The following is a 14,295-nucleotide window of genomic DNA, read 5'->3' as shown; positions in this document are numbered from 1 at the left end:
AAACTATTCCCAACAGCTTGTGCTCTAACACGCTGGTGGCCAAGAGTATGTATAACATGTGTGAGTGTCAAACATTGTTTAAGATCTGTCACTCGAGCCCAAAGCGTTTTATGCTTAATTTTGCTGCCTTTAGAATCTCAATAATCATTTTGAGACCAGAAGAATAGGTTGTCATTGAAAGACTGAACACAGTAATAAGAGTCACAGACAATAAGAGTCGAAACTTTTGGATCAGCAAATATGAGAGCAAGAACTAAGGCACGCAGCTCAGCCAATTGTGCAGTACAGTCTCCCAGTGCCTGAGTGTACACTATGGAAGATTTGAATTCTCCATTCACAATTGTACCGGCAACAATAGCACAAGCTGCTGAGTAAGCATGTTTAGAAACCGGGGCCGGTTGCGCCGAACCATCGGTGTAAACAATACACGCATAGTCTCCAAAGAAAGTAAAAACAAAGGAGGTGGATGAACATTTTCATACGGCAAGAACTCCTGTGTCTGAAGAGAGGGGTCAAAGATAAAAGTGACATCTGGGGATGTCAAAGAAGTAGCCCATTGTATCCAACGGGGATGTAAACTTTTGAGTTTGCACACTTGCCTTCGTTACTGCTTCTAAGGAAGGGTAAGGTGTAACCACCAAAATGGATTTTTCCAGTGCCAGGGTGCGTTGCTTCAGAACCGCCATTTGCACAGCTGTCAAAACTTTCTCCACAGTCGAAAACTTCATTTCGGCCAAAGTGTACAAATGTGATTTGTATGCGATTGGTACCGTGTCTCCTTCATTATATGTCAAGTAAGTGAAACCCACTGCACCTGGTATGATTCGTATCACCAGGTTAGTGTGGTTATCATGCGTCAACAAGTATTTAGATTCAAGCAAGTCAGATTGCAAAGAAAGGAAAATAGCAGAATGTTCCGGTAAACAACTGGCTTTTGAAAATGTAGGTTGTATCAAGGCATAAAGCTGCTTGATATGCAGGGCATATTCAGGAATATAAGAACGTCCTTAGTTTAAAATCCCAGAAAGGACTGACGTTTTTTCAGTGTGGTTGGAGATTGCACCCGTGAGCATTTCTCCAGAAAATGAGGAGCCAGGTCTCGACCTTCATTGTTGAGCTCATAGCCCAAGAAGAGCACCGCATAACAAGCCATGTGAGACTTGGCAAAATTAAACGTGTTACCGTAGTCTGCAAAGTGCAGAATTATGTGGTAATTCGGCACAGATGCAGCCATAATTAGTCGTCTGTGAGGTAGTTATCATCAACATACAAATATGCATCTGGGTCAATGCTGTCTAACAGAGAGACAACACGTGCAGCGAACAGACCGGGGCTGTTTTTGTACCCCATTGACGAACGCCAATATTTTTTCTGTTTTCCACGGGTCGTGAATGCGGTCCATTGACTGCATTCAGGGGACAGGTTATAGCTACAAAAACCATTGGAAATATCAAGTGTTGTTTTATATTTTTTACGAACTATTCTGTCTACTAAGGAAGAACTATGAGTATTCTGTACTGCAAAGTTACGACAATGGGAGTTCAAATGCCGGTAATCAAAAACTATGCGGTAAGACCCATCGGGTTTGGATACAGTAAAGTGCGGATTATTCATTGGCGATATAGATGTTTCAATCACTCCTTGATATTCTAACTGAGAGAGAATATCAGCGACAGAACTTTTTGATTCCCGTCATATGGGATATTAGGGTTGTGGTTGAGGCATCGACTGTAATGGAATATCATATGGCGATGAATCTTTATCCCAGCCAACTTGATTACGGTACAGAGCCGGCGACAGGGCCAAAGCCCCCTCAGCTGCAAAAGCCTCTGCATGCTCCTTGGTAACATAATGTGAAAAACTAGGAAGTATCACGTCCTCCCCGTGAGCTGCTGCCAGAACGAAAGGTGGGGGCCAGTCTGCCTACGCTAGCAAAATGTCATAGGAAGAAGTCAGATTCTCTCCAAAAATCCAAGTGATTACACGCTCAATGTCAAACTATATACGAAAAACTATTTTGTACAGCCGATCTGGGGGGCCACCCGGGTGTCGGCTGTCTCCACAGTAATGAATGTTTCAATTGCTGTCACCTCCAGACATGGACGCAGTGCCTCCCGCACTATTATAACTTCCGCTGTGCTGTCTAGCAGGGTTACCGCCCAAGTCCAATCCAGTAGTCGTGTTCTCACGGTCTGAGGCATATCTCGCTGTTAAAGTGGCAACTTTTTTCTTTTGGAAAGGGGCACGAAACTTGGTTGCTCTTCCTGCTTCCCCTTGCCGTCAAATTGATGAGGCTGATCACATCCCCTTGGAACCTGTTGACTCTTGCCACGATCCTGACGATCCTCACAACCAGCTTGCGAGCCGGATGTGTCCTGTGAAGAACGAGGAGAACGCTGATCAGGGACTTGAAATCTATCAGGAGTCTTAATTTTCGCGCGGTCGATTGATAAAGGACCTAAACGGACCGGTGTAAATGTGTGAGGAAGGGCGCCATTAAACCAAATTCGGTGTTGCCAAGCTGATAGTGGAATCTCTAGGGACCGATAGGGATGATACGCGACCGAAACAGCAGCGGCGGTGTATTCATGAAACACATTGTCATCTGCCTCAACCGCCGGAAAAGTGACCCAAGAATAAAAGACTTCGAACTGATACGCAGGATCTGCTTCAACTACAAAAATCAAAGACATCTCCACATCAGGGACTCCACAATTCCTTAAATAGTCCCTGAGCGGGGCACGATTGTGTGCGGCAATGTTATGCCCCAAAGCAGGAAGTACAACTTAAAGTCAGGCAGCACAATAAGGACCAATAAGAGAGATTAACCTTTTGTATATAACTTTAAGCTTGAAAGAACCTATAAAAACTTCAATATAGGTGGTTGTCCAGTCACAGCCGCCTCCGGAGGCGGATGTGAGGGTATCGTGGACAAGCACAAGCACTACTCAAGCGTCTCGCAAATAAGAACCAGACCAAACGTTTGTGGCGCCATGTTGCGGGGACACTGCACATATACATAACTATGCACAGGAACAGGACCTCAGTGTATAGGTGGTGTACCAACCTACCACATCCGTACCCAAAATCCCAAACCGACTAGCTATAGTGTCTCATTCGTTCTCCATCTACAGCAAAGCTATCAATGATTAGACAACCCAGAACACGTCACTCTATCTTGGGGATCGCGGGAGACAGACACTCTTTCGCTTATCCACTCATACTTGTCCACAATGCGAGTAATCAGAGACACAGTAGAGTTTAAAATGTTTATTTCAACTAACACGCTCTATGGTGCAATACACTAGCCAATACAAGCAGCAGAATGCATAAACACAATATAGTTAGCATTGTTACAATACCATTGAATACAAACGGGGATGTCATGTTATAAAAAACAGTGGAAAAGGACTGAACGGTCTAACCACCCTCCCCGTGACAAGAGATAGTTTATTATAAAACAGAAGACCTCTGGACTTTGCCAGCAGACCCCCATACCTTAAGGCCTAGATGCAATTTTCACATCCCAGGACAAGCACAGCTTTTCTCTCTGGAAAGGTGTCTCTCCGAATGTGTAAAAAACAGGTTGCCGTTGCAATATTAAAGTACACTATTTCCAGGAGTGCAGCTGTGTGTAGGATGTTATGTCTAGGTGCAAGGAACTGATCAGAACAGAATAACAAGGGGCATTATTGTTTAACCTTGAACATCGTGTGCAGACTAAACCTCAGAGCACAGCAAAGAACTTGCAAGGTAGACAGACAGTTCTCATGTGAAAGGGGCACAACGAGAGACTTGTGAAATATATGCATGCAGTGTTGTATGCAAAAGCAGCCTCATGGCAGCAAAGCTCATGCTAACTTAGCAAATGTCGACAATGGACCTATAAGCCTTACTACAAACCCAGCCTTTAAGGCATCCCATATATAGCCTCTTGAGGTCGAATTACGATTGATTTCCCAAAATTGCCTAATCCAGTTACTCATATGGTCGACAAATGCTACATCCAGCAAATGTTTCCTGTCAAACGAAAAAGATCTCAAGATAGGAAATGTACAAATTGCTTGGATATCGATCACCAATGGGCCATAATCTGCCGTGTCCTAGGAAAAACCTGAGTTTTAGCTCCTACAAGTAGTGATGATGAAATAGAAAAATTATCTAACCTCACTAACTTATTATGTGGATGGGAATAAAATGCAAATCCAGGGTCAGGGTCCCGTAGGGCAGCCCATGCATCGGTCAAGCCATGATTAACCAGAAGGTGCTGTACCGCCTTAAACACTTTGGGTTTCCTACCCTTATAATTCTTTATGCCTGACTGCAAATTCCGACAACCCAGATATATATTAAAATTACCACATAAGATCAGAGGGGTAGGCCATTATGCTAGTTCTAAATGAAGCCCCTCCAGTGCTGATACTTCATCAAAATTAGACGCTTACACTGAGCAGAAGGCAAACTTGACAGCCCCAATACGCACTCAATGATAACCTAACAACCTTGCTAGTCCACCAGTGTTCTTCCTGATCCCTGGATCCCATGTTTAGCTAACACAGCTACCCCCGGGTTGTTGTGTACTGCTGTGTACATGTCAATACTGAATAGCCCAGTTCAGCTAAGATATTCTGTTTACCCCACAGAATGTGAGTTTCCTGTAGGCAAACGAAGTCGGGTTGCATCACACGTAACTCAGCGGCCACCCGTTGTCTTTTACCGTTATTATTCAGCCAACGCACATTATAAGAGCAGATATGCAATCCTGAGTTAGACATCCTACCCCAGCATACTAACTCTAATGTATAGCGTCACACGCCTGTAATCTTCTACCTTCAACATGTTATGGATTGGATTTGCTTTTTCCACCCAGCCCTTGTCCGTACCCCACCCACACCCCCGTACTTCCCCACCCCCGTGCCCCTTTCCCACACCTTCTCCCCTGCCCGCTTCACAAGGCTTCCAGTGAAGCCCCGCTCCATCTCCCACAACCTACACTGAGGCTTTAGGACAAATGGTTCCTACGATGATAAGCTCTTGCTACCCGGACTGTCCCCCTGCATGTTTTCATAAATATAGTCCAACACAGCAAACCCCGTCACCTACACTAAAAAAGAAGAATAAAGAAAGTACAAGTGAGAAAGCATAGAGACCCTAAACAGACAGATATTCTTTGGCCTGCAGTTCTGAGTGGAACAAATGAGTATGCTCCTAGTGTATAACCTTCAATTTGGCTGTGTTAAGCAAGAAGGCTTGGGCCCCCTTGCCTTGGAAAAAGGAAATGAGCTGACGCAACTACAAATCTATTCTCCACCAGCAAAAGAAACAATTGATGGACGGAATGCTGGACAATGCAAACATTCACCCCAGTCACAAGGATCTGGGTTTAATCCATCATTCTTTTGCTCACCACACCACCCCAGTTTGGACCCAGCCATATGCAAATCAGTCTTTACTCTGTTCCTTGTGGGAACAGTCCAGCCCGAACTGCCAAGCCAGGTCCTCCCTGGACCGGAAACAAGCATGCTGGGACCGGTTTCAGGGCATCACCCTTCATCAGCCAGGCTAGCTTGAATCCAGTAGTGTAGTGAGCACGGGACCCACGTCTGGGCATACCCTTCTCACTTAGGGCGACACATGCAAAAGAAACAGTTGATGGACGGAATGCTGGACTGTTCCCATTGGGCTCAGGGTCAAGACTGGTTTGCATATGGCTGGGTCTAATGCATGGTGAGCAAATACACGGATTTAGGCCCAGATCACTGTACTGGGGCGAATGTACGACATTGTTCTACAGTCTGCCCATCAATTATTGTTTTTGCATTTGTCACCCAGAGTGGGATGGGTAGACCCATGCGTGAGTCCCGTGCTCTCCATGCCGCTGGAGTCAAGCTATCCTGGCTGCTGAGGGCTGAAAGCCCGAAATCAGTCCTAGGATGCTTGTTTCCAGTCCAGGGAGGAGCTGGCCTGGCAGTTCGGGCTGGACTGTTCCCATTGGGTGCAGGGTCAAGACTGATTTGCATATGGCTGGGTCCGAACTGGAATTGCATGGTGAGCAAACGCACGATGGATTTAGGCCCAGAACTCTGAACTGGGGTGAATGTATGACACTGTTCTGCATTCTGTCCATCAAAATCAGGCCTAACAAAATTTTTTAACCCCTTTCTAGCCCTATTTCAGTCTGGACATGCAAGTTCATACACTGCCTGGCGAGCCAAAAAGTTGTTAATTGATAATATGATAGCTCTGCGTCTGAGAGTATTTTATCCTGGTCTCGTGCTTTTGCATGAACGGGGATCAATGCGCAGTTTGAATCTCCTGATTCCAGTCCCATTGCGAGAGTTCAGGGAAGGCCTCAGAGAAGAGATCAACGATGAATCTACAACCATCCTGTCCTTCTGCGCCCTCTGGGATCTCCAAAACTCTCAGATTGTTTTGCAGAGGGCGATTTTCAAGGTCCATCAACTTCCACTGTGTGTCCTCTTTCAATGAACGCATTGACTCTGTTACCGCCTTCTGGGCTGCCAGCTCATCTTCCAGACTAGAAATCCGGGCTTCTGCCTCATTGAATCTTTCTGCGAATTCAGAACAAGATTTCACAATGCTTTGAACAGAATTGTGGAGTTTACGACAGGCTCCTTGGGTCCATTGATTCTCCGTGCGTGTCTTCTCTCTCTGGGCCATTATACTCTGGTAAATGACAGACAGTGATATATCCTCCGATTTCTCTACCGTGTTTTTCCTTGAATGCTTAGATGAAAAAGAATAGTCCCATGACATGGCATTGCTGCCCCCAGCCTGCAGAGTGCTCTCTCCAGGTTCATGCCTATTACGTACTATCCGCGGGCTGGTTTCTGATGTATCGGTACCCGGGTCCTCGGGGTGAGTGCTGCTTGTCTCACTGTGACCACTACCCGGGGATCCTTCCCTACAGCAAGACCATAAAATTGACTCTGTCTCGTCTTCTGAAGAATCAGAAAGATCAGACAGGGGGAAGAAATTGTCCCGAGTCAATTTCCTTAGCCATGATCTGGGTGCTTCTGTCATCTTTTAACCCTAGGTTATCCATGTTAGAGGACTTATCTCTCTGTCCCTCCCTTATGGTAGTTTTACCCTGAGCCCCTTTACCAATGTCATTGAGTCCTGTATGATTTTTAGGGGGGTCCACCATAGCAGGGGTGGCAGTGCTATGGCCTTCACCTCCATAATACCAGCATTAGATAGACCATCACTTCATACTTTACTTGGGGAGTTGGGTTTACCAGGCAAGTTCCTATCCTGGTATAAGTACAGAATATGTTTTTATTTTTAGGGGGTTAGTATTATTTTTAAATTGAATATATTAAAATTATAAAGTATTAAATATTTTAGAGTTAATTTACATTTTAGTTAACTGTTATTAAGTAAATATTTTTTTTAACTGTGACTAAATTATTTAACATTTTCTGAAAAGCAATTAGCATTTATTCTTTTTTTAATGAATGTTAAAGGGTTTAATTAATGTTTTATAAGGGTTGGTTTGTATGCATTTTTTAAGTATTTTTATTTTTATTATTTTTGTAATTTTATTTTGTGCTCATTTATTTAGTGGATTATGTAATAATGTAAAATATTTTGATAATGTTAAATGTTGTTTTAGTTTTGTTTTTTAACATTTATTCATATTGGTTATACTATAATTAATTAGGTAGTGAAATATGCATTTTTAATAGAAAGTTTATCCTGCATCATTGATCACTTTGTAATGTCATTAAGTTTGTAGTTAGAATTATACTTTGAATTCTCCTCCCTTCTCCCCCACAGCCCAATATTTTGTGCCTAAATTTGGAGATGGAATACTAATTTTAAACACTCCTCCAGAATTGAACACTTTCCCCAGTGTGGATTTCCTTGGAGTGGGAATGGTATTACTGATTAGTGCCTAATTTGTGAAAGAATGAGTACCGGTGGCCAAATCTCTGCTCAGAAGCCTGCTGCCTGTGCAATTACATGTTGGTGCACAGAATACCAAGGTTGTGTACTCTGAAATCTATTGCATGCCTCTTTAATTGACTACCAGACACTCCCTGTCCCTTTATCTCACTCCTGTAGGTTTCTGCTTTCTCCCCTTGTGATGATTTTTCCTTCGTTCTCTTGCACTTTATTTCCCCTCAGTGTGTTTTTCCCTCTCTTCTTCTCTGGGAATGTCCAATGAGGAAAAATAAGTGGCAGTCCTCAAAAATAATTGCCAGCAACCACTAGCCCCAAATCAGCACTGCTGACACTACACAAAGTCCAAAACGTTCTCACCGTGGCTAAGTCTGATGTGAGAATATTAAATTGCTCTGACCTCTCTAGAGTTCAAACACTTTCCCCCATGTAGCAAAGTTTGAATTGGGAATAGAATATTTGTATCCCTCAGAATCCAACACTTCCCTAATGAAGATAAGTTTGGAGTGGGAATATTATATCTAATCAGTCTATGTTTATAGCAGGAATACTAAATTTACCCAACCCCCAAAAGTCCAACACTTACCCCATTGTGCTTAAAGTTGGAGTGGAAATAATAAATCTACCCCCTCATTGTCAAATACTTTACCCAATGTGGCTATGGTTGGAGTGAGAATGGTGAATTTAACACCCGGGTCTAACAATTTCCCCAATATGGCTATATTGCGTAAGTCCTCCCCATCCAAGAATACAACTTTTCCCCCTCTGTCGCTACCAGCGGCGGCCAGTACGGATAGGGGGTAGGGGTGGGAGGGGAGTACGAATGGGAAGCGGGCATTAAAAAAATAAAATTAAAAACGTACATTCTCGCCGCTTCCTTGCCGCATCTCTCCTCCGTAGTTGTCCCTCACTGGCCTGAACTGGAAGCACACCCAGGCTCCCAGTCAGCCAATCACAATGATGCCCTAGCGTTCCGGCTATTGTTTCAAGGTAGGATAGACCTTGATTGTTTTGAAATAAAACCACCTCTGTGTGCTAGTATTTCTACCATTTATTTAGTCTGTTCTTTTAAAAAAAAATGTTTCAATGTATTGGCTACTTCTAAATGTTACTTCGAAGTACATTTGCCACCCTTCCACTGCATTGTTGTTTTTTGCTTCTTTTGAGATTGTACTGTCATATACATTCCACCATGTAATTTTAAGCTTGAGTTGGCATCTGCCTCCTGATCAGTGCAGACGACCAACCTAAATAGCCAATAGTGGAGACAGTTTTCGCTTGTGTCTTTGCTAGAATGGTGATTCTGCCAGCATGCCATTATGTTTTGTAAACTCTATGATAGGCCCCCATGCTAAGACATTTCATAAGCAAATTCATGGTTTGTGGCATCATCTATGCTTAGTGTTGGTTTTTGTAGGTGTCTCCATATTGTTTGGTAAAAATGATAGTAACACCGTTGTGTGGCTGTTTGAGGATAGACTTTTAAAATAGTGGAAATACCCAGTGCCAAGGTTTTTCACAACGCCACTCTTTTTGACGTCTATTTTTTTTAACTGGGTCCTCCAATGCTCGATCTGCACAAATTTGAAAAAAACAATGCTAAAGTCATCCCCTTTTGAAAATACCACCTCTGGATGCTCCAAAGCCAGAAAATGTATGCCCCATTTCCCTCTTACCGTTCTTAGCTAAAGTTACAGAGAAATACGTCAATAGCATCCTGACATAATTCCTGGAAGGAAATCGTATCTTGAACGTAGCCCAAAATGGCTTCAGGCCTGAGTACAGCACGAAATATGCAATCCACCTTATGGCTCACAATTTCACGCACTACATCACAGTGTCCCTCTAGGCACTTCATTGACCCCTACCTTATTTAATATTTATATTCTACCATTGGCTCAGGGTTTGCACTGGTATCATATGCCGGTGATCCTATCTCATTCTCTTATTCTCTGAAAACTCAATGCAAGACAGGGCCAATTAAAAAAAAATGGATGTTTGCTGTAGCAGAATGGATGAATAACAACTGTCTACACCTGACTGCGAATAAAGCAAAAATACTTCTAACAGGCAAACATGTCCACTCCTGGGGAGACCTCTGGTGGCCTACCACTCGTGGGTCTCCCCCCAAACCTAAGTCATCTATCAAAAACTTAGGAGTTTGGATGGACAACACCCTCACCTTTGAGGCTCAAGCTAAATCGGTTGTTGCCCCTTGCTTTGGGCTCCTGAAAACCCTTAAACTTATTCTGGGCCTCTTTGAACCATGCACTCAACGAGCCATCATTCAGGTAGTAATTCTGTCTCAATTCGATTACTGTAATATTCTATATCTAGGAGTCAACAAAACTGTTACAAGAAGACTTCAGCTGGCCCAAAGCACAGCAGCAAGGTTGCTTTTCTCTCTCCCCAAATTCTGCTCTGCCTCCGGTCTTCTTCGTAAGTTGCACTGGCTCCCTGTGGATAAGCAAATTCACTTCAATACCATGGGCATCACCCATAAGACCTTGCACTCCTGTGGGCCCCTATCTTTTCCAACCTCATATCACTTTACCTGCCCTCATGTTCCCTGCGCTCAGCTGCTCTTAACTTGGCTATTGTTCCCCGAGTTAATAAAACAAGAGTGGAAGGCCGTTCTATCCATGCTCTGGCCATTTCTCTCTGGAGCTCACTCCATCCCCTCCTCAGGAATATCCAGAATCATCTGCTTTTCAGTCAAGCACTGGAAAGCCCCGTTGCCAGGGCAGCTATGTGCTTTATAAGCCCTACAACATAAGCTTAACGTGCCAAATTTCATGCATGGGCTGCTAAAGTTATAAACCAACCAAAACATTATTTTTCAACTGTCAAGATATACAAAAGTGTAATCCGTAATTTCAAGCCCACTTAGCACCTTATTCAAATGCTAATATCTCAAAAACTACTGAACAGACAGAAAATCAAAAAAATCACACTTTCTGAGTAAGGTTCTACATTCATGCCCTTGTGGGCAAAAAACCGTTTTTTTCTAGTTGTGCGAAAATGCTTGTGGTACATGTGATAAAATGTCCCCACCTAAAGAGTCCATTGCCCGTCCCTGGCACTATAATCTACTTCTGCTACTGAAATGCCTTTTGGAACTATTGAATACATGTGAGCAAGGCATTTGACATGAAATCTTGGCTTCTCCATGACAATAATGTATGATCCAGTGTATTACTTTGCCTACCTTTTTCTCCACTCCCCGAATCTAAAAGAAAAGGAGAATGCCAGAAAAATAGGCTAAAGTGCTATTTAATTGTATTTTTGTCATTTAGCCATAATTCAATTACATGGTGTGGGAGTTGCAACAAGCCTAATGGCTTATTCCATTTAGGGCATTTGCCAGTTCAGTGATTGTTCTGTTAGCTTCAAGTTTGTGGTAGCTGACCCTGCAGGCTCCAAATATGGACATTGGATCTGTCCAGCTGGTGCTCCCGGAAGTCTGTTTGGTAATATCCTTGTAAGACAAACACATGCCTTACTAAATATTTAAATTGTCCCACCCAATCACTTTCAAGCGATTTGCTCTGGTGCCAAACAACTTGCTTGTTCCAAGACCACTGATCTTGGCCCTGCATCTGTTCAAATTGCAAAGAACAGTGATTGTGTACACACATAGCCTCATGTATATACTCTTTACTGCAATTCCCATTTCACGTATACAGGTCAACATTTCAAAACAGCCAAAAGGGAAATTTCAAGCTGGACAGGAAATGTTATCAGTGTTAGATGTACACTGAAGACAATCTCTTACTAAGGGCATCATTTTGATGCCGGTGAGTCGGGCCGCTGGCCGCTATTGTTATGTTATGTTATGTTATAGTAAACTTGTAACGCGCACTAATACTCCAGAGTGTCCTATTGCAGCGGTCAAGAGACCGTCGACAAGCATGCGGGCGATCCGATCGTCCTATTTGGATGCGACCACCGGGTTGGCAGTCGGAAACACTGCGGGGGCTTGCTGCGGCCATAGGAAAGAGCTGCAGCATATGCCAACACTGTGCATACACATCCTGCACATCCGGGCACCGGATGCCATGCACCGTGTCGTGCATGGCACATGGCGCACAAGGGTGATTGGGGGCACTACAAGTGCCCAAGGGCCACTTTTCAGTGGCCCACGACGGACAGGCGCCCTGTTTGGGGTCCCCAATATCCCTGTCTGACAACCTTTTCAGGGCGGTGTTTCCACCATGAAAAGGCTGTCGAAAAGGGATACTTTATTATATACTAATCCTGATACCATGCTGGGATGATGCTCTGACCGCCGCCCCATCGGGATTTCTGATCGTGGCAGTCTTTTTTCGGACAGCTGCGGATCTGGCCAACAGCATGCTGATACGGCGGTCAGACAGAAGGGATGTCGGCGGTCGGACCACCACTGATGGCCTGCCATTGACCCGACAGTCCAACATCAAAATCAAACCGTTAGGGTGTAAAAGACTGCATAAATGTCACAGGTTTGCATTGACAAAAATGCATGCTGACATATAGCCTTGCAGACGGAACTAAAGCCTCACTAGTGTATAGCCCAACCCTCCCTTAAGATCCCACCCAAGTGAGCCTTTGGCTATAAATCCCTTTCACCCTAAATGTCTTTCAGCATTAAGAGGCCTGTCCTTCTTACTCTCCTGAGCTCTTTGACCACCTGTTGGATCTACCGATTGTTCGATACTTAACAGCAGGGGTGTCGCGTAACCAGTGAGATGTTAAAGGGTGTGAATCTTACATTTTCCAACTAAAAAGTAGTGAGTTGGCAGGTAGAGGGATGCGTTTCTGTTTAGAGTACCACCGTGGGCGAAAAACGATGGGTTGGAATGCTACCCCAAGTGATTGCCACTGTTTAGACTATTTGCAAGCTTTCATCCCATCACCTTTTGGCTGTTTGATTGCCTCAAAATCTGAGAATGGCACAGCTTGCCAAGCCAACTATTGTCAACGTTTGTGACTTCCAAAAACAAGTAACTTTGCACCCATTCAAGGAGTATGTCTGTAGGTGCAGATTAACTGCTTTTTTTTGGTAAACCAGTCAATATATATATTTAAGATCCTGTTAAAAAAATGAACACATTAAAGCCTCTTATTGAAATGAGAATGACAAGAAAAACCAACACAGACTCAGCAAACCTGGCTCAAGGACCCCAGAACCAACTACCAAAGCAAGAATGCATTTAAGGTGGGTCTCACCCCAAATACATCTGTTAAAGCTACACCCCTGTCAATTCCACCCGGGCATGGTAGTTCTCCATGAGAACACATGACTACGATCACATACAACACAATCGTCTAGAGTCCAAGTCCTGGGATCATTGATTTTAAATGTATTTTCACTGCACACACTCTTCTTCGTCTCTGCTAACGGAAGCTTTGATGGTAAAGTTGTCAAATTGGTGCAGGGATCCATGTTTCTAGTCCTTGCCTTTTACAAATCATGTTATCAATGCCTGAGGTGCAAATAGAGAAGGGTGTTCAGGCAAATTAATAAGGCTAGCCGAGAAGATCTGAGCCATGGGTTTGGATTGGCATTAAGAGTCTGTACACAAGCCAAGTCATGAAAACGTTTGGCATGTCTATCGTGCAACTAACATACTGTACACATCTGGTAAATCTCTTCAAAATCAAAAAAGTGTATTTCTTTAACATACGTTTCACCATAGAGCATCCAATTATATCACTGCATAGACAGACCTTAAAAGTGAGAGAAACAGTTCTAGAAACATTAATGGCCCTCCTCCCAATGATAGTGCCGTTAGTGAACTAAGAAGCAAGTCAGGGGTCATGTAAACCCTAAACATGGCCTTGATTCCTGATATAGATGGAACAACATTATAATCCATCAAATCAAAATTAAGAGGTGTTGGTACAGTGCACATCCTGAACTCAAATATTTAAAAGTGCGCTCACATCTGATAATAATGAAAACGAGTCTATGTGAAATAAAATATGTGCCTAGCATCTAGATTTATACAATTTGGACAAGCAGGGAAGCTGGTATTGATTCCAGTTTATCTGCTTTCACATTTTGAAATTCATCCACCAGATGGGTATCTCTGTCTCTCTTTCTCTTTCTCTCTGTCTCTCTCTCCTGTTTACATCTAAGGTCACTGTTTTGTCTTGCATTCTTGGCTCACAATGAGAAAAACCAACACAGAGATAAAAGACCCAACTACCAAGCCAGGAATCCATTTATTTGACACTCCCCCTGAAACGATGCCCCTTATTAACATCTAAATGCTCCCCATTCCACCTCCCCTAAGCTAAGCCCTTTCCATCCAGGAACGAAGGCCAACCCACCTGAAACATCTTAACCTAAGTTCTCTGAGGGAAATCCCTACCCTGAGAAGTTTT

This window comes from Lissotriton helveticus, chromosome 11 (assembly GCF_964261635.1).
Source record: "Lissotriton helveticus chromosome 11, aLisHel1.1, whole genome shotgun sequence".
In the NCBI taxonomy this organism is placed as follows: Eukaryota; Metazoa; Chordata; class Amphibia; order Caudata; family Salamandridae; genus Lissotriton; species Lissotriton helveticus.
This window is presented reverse-complemented; position numbering follows the sequence as displayed.